Raw genomic sequence first — 15,379 nt, 5'->3', positions numbered from 1 at the left:
AGTTGTGCTGGTAGCTTTAGTGTGGCCTTGTTTGTGATCATTTGGGTAAATGCCCAAAAGTGGGATTGCTGGGTCATTGGGGAGCTCTATGTGGAGTCTTTTGAGGAACCTCCATACTGCTTTCCAAAGTGGTTGAACAAGTTTACATTCCCACCAACAATGAAGTAAGGTTCCTTTCTGTGCACATCCCCTCCAGCATCTGTTGTTGTTAGAGTTCTTGATTTTTGCTGTTCTAACTGGAGTGAGGTGATATCTCAATGTTGTTTTGATTTGCATTTCTTTTATGGCTAGGGATGTTGAACATTTCTTCATGTGTCTATTGGCCATCCTTCTTTCTTCTTCAGAGAAGCTTCTCTTTAAGTCTTTCGCCCACTTACTTATTGGGCAGTTGTTTCTTTGAGGATTTGTTGTTGGGGGGTTTAATTTTTCGAGTTCCAAGTATATTTTAGATATGAGACCCTTGTCCGTTGTATGGCTAGTAAAGATCTTCTCCCAGTCCGTGGGCTTTCTATTGATCTTGCTAGTTATGTCATTTCCCCTGCAGAAGCTCTGCAACCTTATACAATCCCATTTGTCCAATCTTTCTTTGATTTGTTGTGTTTCCGGGTCTCTATTCAGAAAATTTCGGCCTGAGCCAAGGAGACCCAGGGTTTCTGCTATTCCATCCTGCAATGTTTTCAGAGTGTCTGCTTTGAGTTCAAGGTCTTTGATCCATTTGGAGTTGATTCTGGTGCAGGGTGATATATAAGGATCTAGCTTTAGTTTTCTACATGTAGTTAACCAGTTTTGCCAGCACCATTTACTGAAGAGGCTGTCTGTCTTCCATTCTATTGTTTTAGCTCCCTTATCAAAGATTAGATGGCTATAGGTCTGTAGGTTCATTTCTGGGTTTTCAATTCTATTCCATTGGTCCTGAGGTCTGTTCTTATGCCAATACCAAGCTGTTTTGATTACTATGGCTTTATAGTAGAGTTTGAAATTTGGTATTGATATTCCTCCAGCAGTGTTCTTTCCGTTGAGGAGCGTTTTTGCTATTCGGGGTCTTTTATTGTTCCATATGAATTTTTGGATTGCCTCTTCTATTTCCTTGAAGAATGAGGGTGGAATTTTGATAGGTATTGCATTGAATTTGTAGATAGCCTTGGGAAGTATTGCCATTTTCACGATGTTAATCTTTCCAATCCAGGAGCATGGGAGGTTTTGCCATTTTTTAAGTTCTGTGTTGATTTCCTTTTTCAAGATTTTAAAGTTTTCATCATAGAGGTCCTTCACTTCTTTAGTTAAGTTAATTCCTAGGTATTTTATTTTTTGGGGGGCTATTACAAATGGAGTTGCTTTCCTAATTTCAGCCACACTTTTCGCATTGTTGGCATACAGAAAAGCCATTGATTTTTGGGGGTTAATTTTATAACCTGCTACTTTGCCAAAGTTTTGAACCAGCTTGAGTAATTTGGGAGTGGAGTCTATGGGATTCTTTAAATACAAGATCATGTCATCTGCAAAGAGGGAGAGTTTTATTTCTTCTTTCCCTATTTGGATCCCCTTTATGTCTGCATCTTGTCTTATTGCTGTAGCTAGGCATTGCAATACTAGATTGAAGAGAAGTGGAGAGAGTGGGCATCCTTGTCTTGTTCCTGAGTTAAGAGGAAATGGCTTTAGTTTTTCACCATTGAGTATAATGCTGGCTGTAGGTTTGTCATATACAGCCTTTATTGTATTGAGGAATGTTCCATGGATTCCTAATTTTTCCAAAACCTTCATCATGAAGGGGTGTTGGATCTTGTCGAATGCTTTTTCTGCGTCTATTGAGATAACCATGTGGTTCTTATTCTTGCTCCTGTTGATGTGATGAATAATATTAATTGATTTGCGTATATTGAACCAGCTTTGCATCCCTGAAATGAATCCTGTTTGATCGTGGTGTATGATTTTTTGGATGAATTGTTGAAGTCGGTTGGCCAAAATTTTGTTGAGAAGTTTTGCATCAATGTTCATCAAAGAAATGGGTCTATAGTTCTCTTTCTTTGATGAGTCCCTGCCTGGTTTTGGGATGAGGGTTATAATGGCTTCATAGAATGTGTTCGGTAGTGAGCTTTCTCTTTCAATTTCATTGAAGAGTTGGAGGAGAATTGGTGTGAGCTCTGCTTTGAAGGCCTTGTAAAATTCCGCTGTAAAACCATCTGGTCCTGGACTTTTCTTAGCTGGGAGGTCTCTTATTGCTGTTTCTATTTCAATGCTTGATATGGGCCTGTTAAGATAGTTTACCTCATCTTGGTTTAGTTTTGGCATGTCAATATTTGCTAGGAAGAGGTCCATTTCTGTCAAGTTCTCAAACTTATTAGCATAAAGTTTTGAGAAGCATTCCCTTATAATGTTCTGAATCTTGGTTGTTTCCGTGGTGATGTTTCCATTCTCATCTCTGAGTTTATTAATTTGGGTGTGTTCTCTTCTTTTTCTGATAAGATTTGCTAAGGGTCTGTCAATTTTGTTAAGTTTTTCGAAGAACCAACTCTTTGTTTTGTTGATTCTTTCTATAGTTTTTTTGGATTCTAATTCATTTAATTCTGATTTAATTTTGATTATTTCTTTCTGTCTACTGGATTGGGGTTTATCTTGCTGCTCTTTTTCAAGGAGGTTTAGATGTGTCATTAAATTGTTAGTTTCAGATCTCTCCAATTTGTTGATGTAGGAGCTCAGAGCTATAAACTTGCCTCTGAGTACTGCCTTTGCTGTGTCCCAGAGGAGCTGGTATTTTGTGTGTTCATTTTTGTTGAATAGCATGAACATTTGAATTTCCTTTCTAATCTCTTCCATGACCCACTCATGATTCAGCAGTGTGTTGTTCAGCCTCCATGTGATACTGGACTTTCTTTGGTGGCTTTTGGTGTTGAGTTCTAATTTTATTCCCTTGTGGTCAGAGAGAATGCAAGGTATAACTTCAATGTTTCTGAATTTAGACAAGTTTGCTTTGGGGCCTAAAATGTGGTCTATTTTAGAAAACGTTCCATGTGCTGCTGAGAAAAACGTGTATTCCGATGCTGCTGGGTGAAATGTTCGGTAGATGTCTGTTAAGTCTAGTTGATCTATGCAGCTGTTTAGATCTGCGGTTTCTCTGTTGAGTTTTTGCCGAGTTGATCTATCTAGTGGGGAGAGTGGTGTGTTAAAATCCCCAACAATTAATGTCTTTGGATCTATATGGGATTTGAGGGAAAGTAGTGTTTCTTTGATAAATTTGGGTGCTCCATTGTTTGGCGAATAGATATTTAGAATTGTAATATCCTCCTGAAGGAGAGATCCTTTAATTAGTATGTAGCGACCTTCTTTATCTCTTCTCACGAATTTTAATTTGAAGTCTATTTTATCTGATATTAGGATTGCAACTCCCACCTGTTTATGCGGTCCGTTTGCTTGGTAGATTTTGTTCCAGCCTTTAACATTGAAAATGTGTTTGTTTTTACGGGCAAGATGTGACTCCTGCAGGCAGCAGATAGAAGGGTCTTGTTTTTTAATCCAACTAGACAGTCTATGTCGCTTAATTGGAGAGTTCAGTCCGTTAACATTAAGAGATAGGACTGAGAGGTATTTGGGAGTTCCTGCCATGTTATCTACCTTCTTGGGGGCTGCGAAAACTGGGTTCTTCCTATGGTTCTTGGATTCTCAGTTTGGGTGCAGTTTCTTGGCCTTTATTGTGGTCTTGTTGGTTTTCTATGTGTAGGACATCTTTAAGAATCTTTTGTAGTGCTGGTGTGGTGGAGATGTATTGTTTCAATTTTTCTTTGCTATGGAAGGTTTTTATTTGGCCTTCAGTTATGAAGGAGAGTTTAGCTGGGTACAGTATTCTTGGTTGATAGTTGTTTGTTTTTAGGGCATGGCATACATCATTCCAGGCTCTTCTTGCTTTGATTGTCTCTGCTGAGAAATCTGAGGTGATTCTAATTGGTTTCCCTTTATAAGTGATTACCCTTTTCTCTCTGACAGCTTTAAGGATCTTTTCCTTGTTCTGAGTTGATCCTGTGTGGATTATAATGTGGCAGTGGGATGTCCTATTCTGGTCTGGTCTATTTGGGGTTCTAAAGGCTTCTTGTAACTGGACAGGCCTATCTTTTTGCATGTTTGGGAAGTTCTCTGCTAGGATCCTGTTAAACAAATTTCCTAGACCATTAACTTCTGTTTCTAGGTGCTCCTCTACACCCATTATCCTTAGATTAGGCCTTCTGATGGTGTCTTCCAGGTGTTGGATAGATCTATCATATTTCTTGGACTTGTCTTGGATGGTTGTATGTTCTTTCTCTATAATATCTAGGCTGTCTTCAATCCCTGAGATTCGATCTTCTGCTGTCAAGACTCTCTACTTTGTTTTTTATCTCTTTTCCTTCTAGCTGGTCAGCTTTGATGGCTTCAAGTTCTTTGTTGAAGCTCTGTTTTAGGTCTTGTATGAATTTCTTTACTTCCTTAATTTGGTGTTCAGTGTTTGTCCTCAAATCACTTAGTTGATTGGTTATGGTTTCTTTGGACTCCCATTCCTTCTGTTGGGTTCCATTCAGCATTCCCTTTGTGGTCTCCCTGACTTCCTTCATCTCTTTGTTAATGGATTCCATGAATGCCTTTAGTGATCTTTGTGTGTTCTCTACCTGGTCTCTCAATTCCTGTATTACTCTTTGATTAGCTTCCTCCCGTTCGTGGGATTCCTGCAGATCTCTTTGAGTGTTCTCAGCCTGCTCACGCCATTCCTCCCTTTCTCTTTGAGTATTCTCAAGTTGTTCACGCAAATCCTGTATCAGTTTTTGAGTAGCTTCCTCACGCTTATGATATTCCTGTATAAACTTCTGGGATGCCTCCTCTCTCTCTCTATCACGCTCATACAGAGTCCTTTTATGTTGTCAAACTTTTCATTTATCATGTTTGCCAGCAGTGTTTGTAGAGCTGTTTGGGAACTCTCCTCTGAATTATTCATTATCTCTTCTAACCCCTGATTATCAAGATTGGGAATTGAGATACCCGAATTTGCCATTTTTCTTGTGTTTTTCCGGCTTACTCTGCCCATTTGAGGTGAAGATAGCACCAGTTTTGTGCTAGAACACTATCTTAAGGCAACCATCAACCAAAGTTTGCATTTGTACAGTCAATAGTCTACAGATACACTCTAGTTCAACAGATACATCTATTCGACATCAAACAACTATATGTTAAAGGGCTTCGAACCGCAGAGAAGAATTTGGAAAACCAGAAATTATTAGGGCTAGGGAGAGATGTGGGTAAAAAATAGGAATAGATTGGTGTGGGGAGGCACAGGGAGAGTTAACTATGTCCTAATCACAATGCAGGAAATAGGCTGGGTAGGTTGCAAGTAGAGAGAGAGAGAGAAAAAGAAGAAAGGGAAAGGGGAATGAAAAGAGACCAGAAAAAAAATAGAAACGTAAAAATTAATGTTATTTTAGAGATTAAAAGACCATCTATTTATAGAGGAATATGAATATGTTGAGAGAATGGGAGGGACATAGAGGAGATGTGAAAAACTTTAAAAAAATGCTTAAAATATTATATAGGTATAAAGAGGTAGTACTGCTATTAATGAATTTAAGTCTCAGAGGTTTTGAATTGAGTAATAAGTTTGTGGATTAAGTGTGTACACAATGGGGGATAGGGTCTACTGGTTAACTACGGGTTTATCTGAGGATGTGCAGGACAAGAGTTAAGTCACATAAAGAAGAACAAAGAGGAAAAGATGGAAAGGATAGGAAAATGAGAAGAAAAGATCAGAAGTTCAGTAGAGCTAGACAAAAAAAAAGATAATTAAGAATGAAAGAAAAAGAGAAAGAAGACAAGAAAAGAAAGGAAAACACACATTCACATACTCCTAAAATAAAAATTATAAGAGGAGAAAAAAAAAGTTAATGGAAAACAATTATTTTTTCAGAAGAGGCAAAAATTAAAGATTAATAAAAGTTTTAGAAAAGCAAAAGAATTTTTTTATATATATAAGGTAACAAAAAACAAAAAAAAAAAAAAAGAAAAGAAAAGAAGAAGAAGAAAAAAAAAGTTCTTTGATTTTTTTTTTTTTTTGGGAGGGGTGGGAAGAGTCCTGTATCTCCCTTTTGTCTGTAACCAGAGTCTGGTTGGAGTCTCTGGTCAGCTTGAGGTCCCGTGGCTTGATTGGTTTCTTAAGTCAGTTTGTTGGAACAGGCAGAAAAATGCTCTGCTTTACCCAAGATTTTGAGATCCCCCTCCCAGGTTAGTTTACTGGGAGGGTGATCTGCTTTGAGAATCACAAAAGAGGGGGATGCAGTGATGAGGCTAGGTTCTGGGTAGAGTTGAGGCCTTTCAACAAACAGTAGCTTTTCCCTGGAGCTATTTTTAGAAAAAAACTCACAGCACCCAGCCTGGCGCCATTCTCAGGGTTTCTGTTTTTCAATTGATTGTGGTGGCTGCTAGAGGGAGGGGCAGCCTCTGGCTCTGGTTACCCGGTGAGGAGAGCCACTCCAATGGCTGGCGCCTGAGCTGGGTGACTTTTCCCTGGACGGAACTGAGTCTGTGAGGTCACTTCGCCGTTAAGTTCTTGTGACCTGCTAAATGACTCGTTTTATTCCAAGGCCTGAGCTGGAGCTAGCCGCTCCTCCGAGCTTTGTCGGTATCCAAGATGGAGATCACTGGTGCTGGGGGGGGAGGGGTGGCCTTCCCTCCTCTGCTCCCTGAGAAGGAGTGAGAAAGTCGGGCTTCTACTCACGCCGAGTCTGGGATCCTGGGTCGTCTCTGGTCTGCAAAGTGCAGGATGAAGTTGTCTGCTCCTTGTCGGTTCTTGCTGGTGTTGAGTAGAATCCACTCATCTGCTGTGTCTGGCTCCTTCGTCCAGGACTGCATCTCAGGTATGCCCCCGCGGCGGTGGTCGCCACCGCGACCCTGCCACCACCGCAGCAGCTGCTGGCAGGCACTCAGATGTGTCTGCTTAGCTTCCCCTCTCTTGACTAACTCTCTGTCCTGTGATGGCACACTTGGTGTGATTCTCTGGCTTGGGACTGTTCGCTGGAACTCTGAAACTGTTTTCTATGCAAGAGCTTGTTCAGATTCCAGATTCTCCTCCGCCATCTTCCCGGAACTCCCTCCTCCCACTCTTGATGAGTGTGTTTTAACTTAGCACAGAAACTACATTTTGGAAGATGGAATCTTGGGAGTTAGCAGGCTGCAGATAGCCAGTTGCTACAAAAGCCTGAAGCCCCCAAATACACATAACACAGCTAGGAAATAGGCCAGAGAGGAAAGAAAGAACAAAAACAATACCAACAAACCAATTCAGCTCTGATGGAGAGCTGAATTGGGACACCATGATGACCGGAGATGAGCCAGCAGGCAAGACACAGAATATGATCACAGAGACAAGTGCCAAGGTATAATGGCACCTATGCTCACCCAGGCCTAAATAGGGTCAGGCCAGGGGGCTGGGTCACAGGATACTCCCAGTTCCAGGCACTGGACTGGCAGGTTCAGTAACCTATCAGCCAAGTGCCCACCCCTCTCTCCAGGGATCCAGGAATGCCCATCACCTGGAGGGATATCACCCTCTCCCATCATGAAAAGAAGATAATATCTGCATTTCTCTGAAGCAGAGCCCTCCTAGCTCTAGCTTCGCCTTGAGCTAAGCAGCTGCATTTCAAAGGATAGCTTGTCTCACTTCCAGGCCCTGGAGTGGGTGGAAAGCTACCTCCCCCTCCATCTCCTTCCTAGACACCAGGATGGCTGCAAGAAATGTGCATCCACATTTTTTTTTTGGTCAGTCATGGGGCTTGAACTCTGGGCCTAGGCACTGTCCCTCAGCTTTTCAGCTCAAGGCTAGCACTCTACCACTTGAACCAAAGTACCACTTCCAGTTTTTCTGGTGGTTTATTGGAGATAAGAGTTTCATGGGCCCATGCTGGCTTTGAACTGCAGTCCTCAGATCTCAGACTCCTGAGTAGCTAGGATTAGAGGTGTGAGCTACCAGCATCCAAATTTTAAAAGATGGCTTGTCTCACCTCTAGGCTTTGGAGCTGGGTGGATAGCTCTCCATCTCTTGCCTAGGCACCAAGATGGCTGCAAGAAATTATATAGGCTCAACCTCCTAACTTCGGTGATAGATGTGTCTATATAAGTAGCAATAATCAGCATAATGATCCTATAGGTTTCTGCATATCCAGTTCTGCTTCACAGAGGATAGAATCGGTGCCCTTAGTTTTCTCCTTGGGGCTTTGAGTTTTTTTAATCTTTTTATAATTTGGGAATGAGAAGTCTCTGAGAAATATATTTGGAAAATTCCTGGATGGTCTTTTGTGATTATTGTGATACATGTTTCTTGCCTGTCAAGCCAGGTACCAGGAGGGTAAACTTGCTAGACAAAAATGTGAACAAACTCATTTTAAAGGAACAACAGTCCGCTCAGAGGAGATAAGAAGACAACTGTCCTTTTTGAGGCATCCAAGTTTCAAAAAATTCTTTGACAGAGTAGCTCAAATACACCTAGGAAAAAAACATGTGCCCATACAGGTACAAAGGAACTCTGGAGAAGCCATACAAAGGCAAGCAAGGAAGGAAAAGTGGACATATTGCTAAGATTACAGAAAAAGATTAAGCATGACATGGAATATGTACTATAGGACAGAAAAACAAGTCATGTCCTAAGTTTCATTCTATGCACAACTCTTTAGTTCCAGTGTATTCTGAAGAAAGAAAATGTGGAAGATAACCAGATGCCAGTGGCTCACCCCTTTAATCTGAAGATAATCAGGAGGCTGAGATTTGAGTATCCTAGTACAATGACAGCCCCGGCAGGAAAAACCATGACCTTTTAATCTCCTATTAACCATCTGAGTCTGTGGCTCAAATGGTAGAGTGCCAGCCTTGAGTGAAAAAGTTAAGGGAGAGTACTCAGGACCCAAATTCAATCCCCAGAAGTGGAAGGAAGGAAGGAAGGAAGGAAGGAAGGAAGGAAGGAAGGAAGGAAGGAAGGAAGGAAGGAAGGAAGGAAAGAAGGAAGGAAGGAAGGAAGGAAGGAAGGAAGGGAGGGAGGGAGGGAGGAAGGAAACAAGAGAAAATATGATGTGAAAGAAAGAACAAAGATAACAAGAGAAAATATGATATGAAACATGTATTTTTCCATATAGCTCAGTAAACCTATCTGTGACAGAATTATGGGGGTCCACTCATTCTCTAAAGTCATAAAACAAAGGCTCATTGGAATCAAGTTTAGGCCACAGATTTGTAATTTGAGCAGGAGGAGTAAATACAGATTAGCATCAGGATGATAGGTCTAAGCCAGAGAATCTTCATCCTGTCTGAGAAAGGAATCAAGGCTAGAGAGGAAGGGAGTCACTTTCCTATGCAGGGGAGCAGACACTGACTGAGATGACTCATTCATCCACAACTGCCAGCAAAAATTCCTCTTCTTGACAGCTGTAGAAATAAATGGTCTAAATCTATGAAAAAAAAGTTCTAAAGCAAGAAGTGCTTATATATGTACACATACATATATACTGTTTTAAGAGGAATAAATGGAGGCCTTTTAAAACATGCTTTAGACAACATCACATCATCACTATTATTAATATATTATTTTGGATCAGGGTCTCATTATATAGCCCCGGTTGGTCTGAAACTCTTGATCTTCCTGCTTTAGCCTCTTCAGAGCTGGGATTATAGGTGTAGAACAGGGAACCTGGCCCATACTATAAGGTACAGCATCTACAACAAACACTAGAAGCACAACTCTGCCTTTTCACATCTTCCTCAAGTGATTTCAGTTACTTTGATTTGGGCCAACCGAGTCAAGTAAAGAACTTTAAAACCCTCTAGAAATGTGATCTAGAGGCATCCTTGGGATCACAGCTTGGGTAAGGGGGTCATTTTCCTGGGTCGTCTTGTTAAGGTAGCATGACATGAGAAAATGTGCTGGAAACCTGGTGTGCCTTTTCATCCTAGCTGCACCATGAGCCTCTGGGCTCTCTATATTGAACTCTCTCTACCCTACTTCCCTCATCTTTAAAGGGATAGTAAGATAAGACCTATTGACAACTGTGCTTATGAGGATTATGTGTAGTCATTCCTAGGAAGTGTTTAATGTAAGGTTCGCCAGAAAGGAAACTACCACATCGTTCAGACAGAAAAGAGATTATTGGGGGGAGAGAAAACTGCAGGCCTGCAAGAGATGGAGGCATGCAGAGACAGAGGGGAAGGAAGAAAAGAAAAATAGAGAAAGAAAAGAGGACTGGTGTTGAGCCAGATTATATAGGGAAAGGCAGGAGGAGGGACCAGAATGGATGCGGAAGTGATGCCTGGAGAACCTTTCACTGTCCGAGGGAGGCGTGACCAGAGCAGTTCAGGAAATGACCTCAGCAGATGAGGAAGTGACCTCAGAGCCTGGGATCTTTTGCTGACTCACAGGTGATTGACAGTCAGGTGAAGAAGAAGGGGAGGGCTGTTCTCCGGGGCAGACCTAATATTTAGAACATCACAAATGGTTAATCATTGTTACTCAACTTTATTAGTAGCTTTATCATAATATACTTTATTCTTTGCTCTTGGTGAGAAATCATGACCAAGATTGGTCTGACCTCATTCCTTTGTTAAGGTAGAGTACATCTAACCAGTTCCTGGAGTTGGTATATCTTCACAATGTACAGATATCATCATCTTCTTTGAGGTAACACTTACTGGGGACTCCACCCCAGGAAGACGTTCTTAGGGTATGCTCTATGGGAAAAGTGTGACTTACCAACTGTTGTGTGTGGCTTAGGGGCCAAATTTCTTCTCCCTAGAAGTTGGAAGTGTCTCTCTGTGACAGTGTGAGGGCTCCTTCCAGGTCACCTGAGATGCTTGTTAATTTTATATTTATAATTATGTTTTATTTTCCTTTCTTTTTGTGGGGCTTAAACTCAGGTTCTGGGTGCTGTCCCTGAACTTTTTCACTCAAGACTGGTATTCTACCATCTGAGCCATAGGTTTACTTTTGGCTTTTTGCTAGTAAGTTAGAGATAAGAGACTCATGGGTGTTCCTGCCTGTGCTGGATTCTAACCACAATCCTTCGATCTCAGCCTCCTGAGTAGCTATGATGTGCACCTTGCTTGCTTGTGTGCGCACTCTCTCTCTCTCTCTCTCCTTTTCTTTTCTTGTTGGTTGTGGGGCTTGAACTCAGGGCCTGAGTGCTGTCCCTGAGCTTTTTAGGTCAAGGCAAACACTCTACCACTTTGAGCCACAGATCCACTTCTGGTTTTCTGGTGGTTAATGGGAGATCAGAGTCTCATGGACTTTCCTGCTCATAGGGCTTCACACCATCATACTCAGCTCTCAGCCTCCTGAGTTGCTAGGATTACAGATGTGAGCCACTGGTTCCCAGCTGTGTTATTTTTCTTAAAGAGGACTCCCAAGTTACATAATGTTTAACCCTATAAAACCTGAATCTGTTGCTGCTAGGGCTTGTTATGAGAGAGGGATTTTTTTCCTAATGCACCTCTATAAATAAACCCAATTTACCCTTGACAATACATTTAGACTACATTGTTATTATTAACAGTAGTAGCAGTAGTAGTAGGATTTTTGAGACAGGACTTGGCTGGTGGTTCTCCACTTTCAGGTACTGGGCTATATCAGAAGGAACAGGTTTGCTTCCTCAAGCTGCATATTTGGTTGGGAGGGACTTATCAAAGTCACTCCCAGGAAGTTTAATGTACTTCTGCCAGTTGACTGACCATCAATGTGTTGAATAATCGGAATTTACCCACCCCCCCAGAAAGTACTGTTTTTCCTTGGGAGCCTATATTGGATGCCGGTGTGCTTCATTTAGTCCCTCCTATCACCAAGGAGTACCATCTGCTGACAGTGCACATGAGACTGTCCCCAATGTGATTCTCAATAGAAGGAACTTCCTCAGACAAGATTATGCCTTTTGGTGCAAGTAGGGCTGCCATGAAGGAAGGTCCAGCCATTAGCCTCAGACCCACCTCAATTTCAGAACTACCTGTGGGTCCTTCGCCAATATTTCCATCCCATCCCAGGCTGTTATTCTGTTAACCCATAGTCCCTTTCCAGTGTCATTCTTGAACATCCCACAAGGCAAATCTGTATCAAACTCCATTTCCAGGCAGACTTCCCATGTTGGACCTCAATTACAATTGTTTCTCCTTCTGCCCACTCAACAAAAGCAGTTAACAGACTCCCAGATAGAAACATTTATAAGTACTAGAATAAGGTAAGTCTTTCAGAGATAACATAATTCATAACATCAATCATGTCCATTTCTAGGTAAAAATTAAGCTATGGAAATAGGAATAGTTGGAGATGGTATTAAAATGAAGCAAAAACAATTTAAGCCAAAAGCTTAGAGAACCACATGTAAGATTAAATACCTAGATGAAGCTGAAAATAAGAGGCTAGATGCTGAAATTTTTAAAAAGGTAAACGGAATTAAGATATGAAGATTTCAGTTGAAACACTAACACTTGGGATAACAAAAGCTGAAAATAAGCTGAGTGACAGATAGCTCACATCTTTCATCCTTTCTGCTCAGGAAGCTAAGATTTGAGAATCAAGGTTTAAAGTCATCCTGAGCAGAAAAGTCCCCAGACTCTTCTCTTCAATTAATCAACAAAAGCCACAAGGTGGAGATGTGGTAGAGATGTGGCTCAAGTGGTAGAGCACCAGCCTTGAGTGGAAAAGCTAAGCAAGACAGAGGCCCTGTGTTCTAGCCCTAGTACTAGCACAAGAAATGAGAAAGGAACAAAGGAAAGAAGGAAGGAAGGAAGGAAGGAAGGAAGGAAGGAAGGAAGGAAGGAAGGAAGGAAGGATGGAAGGAAAGAAGGGAGGAAGGAAGGAAGGAAGGAAAGAAAAAAGAAAAAAAGCTGCATATATATGCACATGTAGGAATTAAAGATTAGGTATAAAATTCAAGAACAAAATAAAAAAGTAGGAAGAGTTTAGGAATAGTTTAAAAATAAAAGCAGTTATTCAGAAGGTTAAACATACCATTGATCTGGGATCTGGCAACTCTACTAAGTATGCATTAAAAATAAAAAACATAGGGACTCTAACATACTTGTATGTTGATATTTATAGCAGGACTATTTGCAATAACAAAAGGTGGAAGAGACTCAAAGGTAAATAAAGAAAAGGCCAATTATATATACAATAGAAACTATTACTCAGCCTTAAAAATAAAGGAAACTCTAATAATAGTTCAGTATACACAAACTTTGAAGTCATTGTGCTAGGCAAAAAAAGCTAATCACAAAACACATATTTTATGAGTCCAGTTACCTGAAGTATCTAGAGTCATCAAATTGATAGATAAAAACAAATGATGGCTACCAGGAGGAGAGGGGAAATGGAGAATTGATGTCTTATGTAGACCAAGTTCCAATCTGAGATGATGAAAATATTTTGGAGATGGAAACGTGATGGCTGAACAACTCTGTGATTGACCTTAATTATATGTTGGAAATTATATGCTAGAAAAACGTATCATTAAAATGCTATATTTTCTTATTACATTTTACCACAATAGAAATCTCCCTCCCAAAATATCTTTGCCAGCTATTCAATGAGCAAAGGATTCTAATCCAAAATATAAAGGATACTAATCCAGGCTGGGTGCCAGTGGCTCACACCTACTCAGGAGGCTGAGATCTGAGGATCATGGTTCAGAGCCAGTGCAGGCAAGAAAGTGCATGAAACTCTTATCTCCAATTAACCACTAGAAAACCAGAAGTGCTACTGTGGCTCAATTTCTTTGAGCTGTAAAGCTCAGGGCCAGCGCCCCATGACTGACAATAAATAAATAAATAAATAAAGGATATTAATCCAAAATATATAAAAACTCTAAAACTAAATAGCAATAGAACAAGTAGCTCAATCCATAAAGGGGCAAACAAATTGAACAGATAGTTCTCAGCAGAAGAAATACAAATGCCTAATGGATATTTGAAGAAATGTTCAGCATATTTAGCAATAAAGAAAATGCAAATAAAAATTATACTAAGATTCCATCACGCTTTAGTCAGAATGGCAGCCTTAAAAAAACAAACCAGCCAGGCACTGGTGGCTCATGTTTTTATCCTATCCAGAGGCTGAGATCTGAGGATCACAGTTTGAAACCAGCCTAGGCAGGAAAGTCGGTGAGATACTTATCTCCAATTAAGCACTCCAAAACTTTGAACGGTGACTGAAATTGGTAGTGCTTTAGTCTTGAGCAAAAGAACTCAGGGACAGTGCCCAGGCTCTGAGTTCAAGCCCCACAACTGGCAAAAAAAAGGAAGGAAAGGAGAGGAGAGGAGAGGAGAGGAATGCAGGGAGGGAGGGAGGAACCCACCAAGTCTGGCAAGAATGTGGGGGGAAAGGCACCTTTATGCACTGTTGATTGGAAATTAAACTAATGCAACCTCTACAGAAGTCAGTATGGAGGTTTCTCAAGAAACTAAAAATAGATTTACTTTATGACCCCACCATATCACTCTTGGGCACATATCTCAAGGAGTTTAAATCAATATTCAAGAGAGATATCTATACACTTATTGCAGCTTTAGTCACAATATCTGAGCAATAGAATCAGCTGTGGTACCCAACAATTGATGCATAAAGAAAATAGGGTACATATAGACCACAGAATAATACAGAGCCATAAGGAAAAATTATGTCACTTGCAGGAAAATAGATAGAACTGGAAGGCATCCAGGTTGAGTAAGGTAAGCCATGTTCAAAAAATCCCAGTCTGCATGTTTTCACTCACTTGTGGAATCTATATCTAAGACCATATGCATTCCTAGACATTTACACACTAATGCATACACACAATACATACATCACTTTATGCTGTGTATATTAAACACACACATATACATACATATATATATGTACATATATGCAGAGAAGAGAGGAAGAGACCAATGGAGTGTGACTAATATGGAAGGCAAAGGTGTTGAACAATGGAGATGTAGGAAGATAGGGAACAAAGGACAGGGGATTACTCTGATTAAAATATACAGTAATATATACCAGAGTAAAACCCCTTAGTACAATTACTATAGGCTAAAAAAATGAAATAAAAGGAGAGACATGGAAGTGAAATAGTCAACTGTGGGAGGTGAGCATCATCAGGAGAGGGGAGAGCAAAGGGAGAGGATAAATCAAGGTGAATATGATTGATTCACTTTGTATACATATATAAAATGAAACACTTAAACCTATTGAAACTGTGCTAAGAAGGGAAGTGGGGGAAAGGAAGGATGAAACTGATCCAGTACATTGTACATTGTATGGAAATGTCACAATGAACCCCCCCTCTTGTATTACTAATGTGTGCTAGTAAAACTTTAATAAAAAATAAACAATGTTTAAAATGTTACCCTCTCCCTCAAGTTGAAA

This window comes from Dipodomys spectabilis, unplaced genomic scaffold, assembly GCF_019054845.1.
Source record: "Dipodomys spectabilis isolate Male_0828 unplaced genomic scaffold, ASM1905484v1 ptg000002l, whole genome shotgun sequence".
Taxonomy (NCBI): domain Eukaryota; kingdom Metazoa; phylum Chordata; class Mammalia; order Rodentia; family Heteromyidae; genus Dipodomys; species Dipodomys spectabilis.
This window is presented reverse-complemented; position numbering follows the sequence as displayed.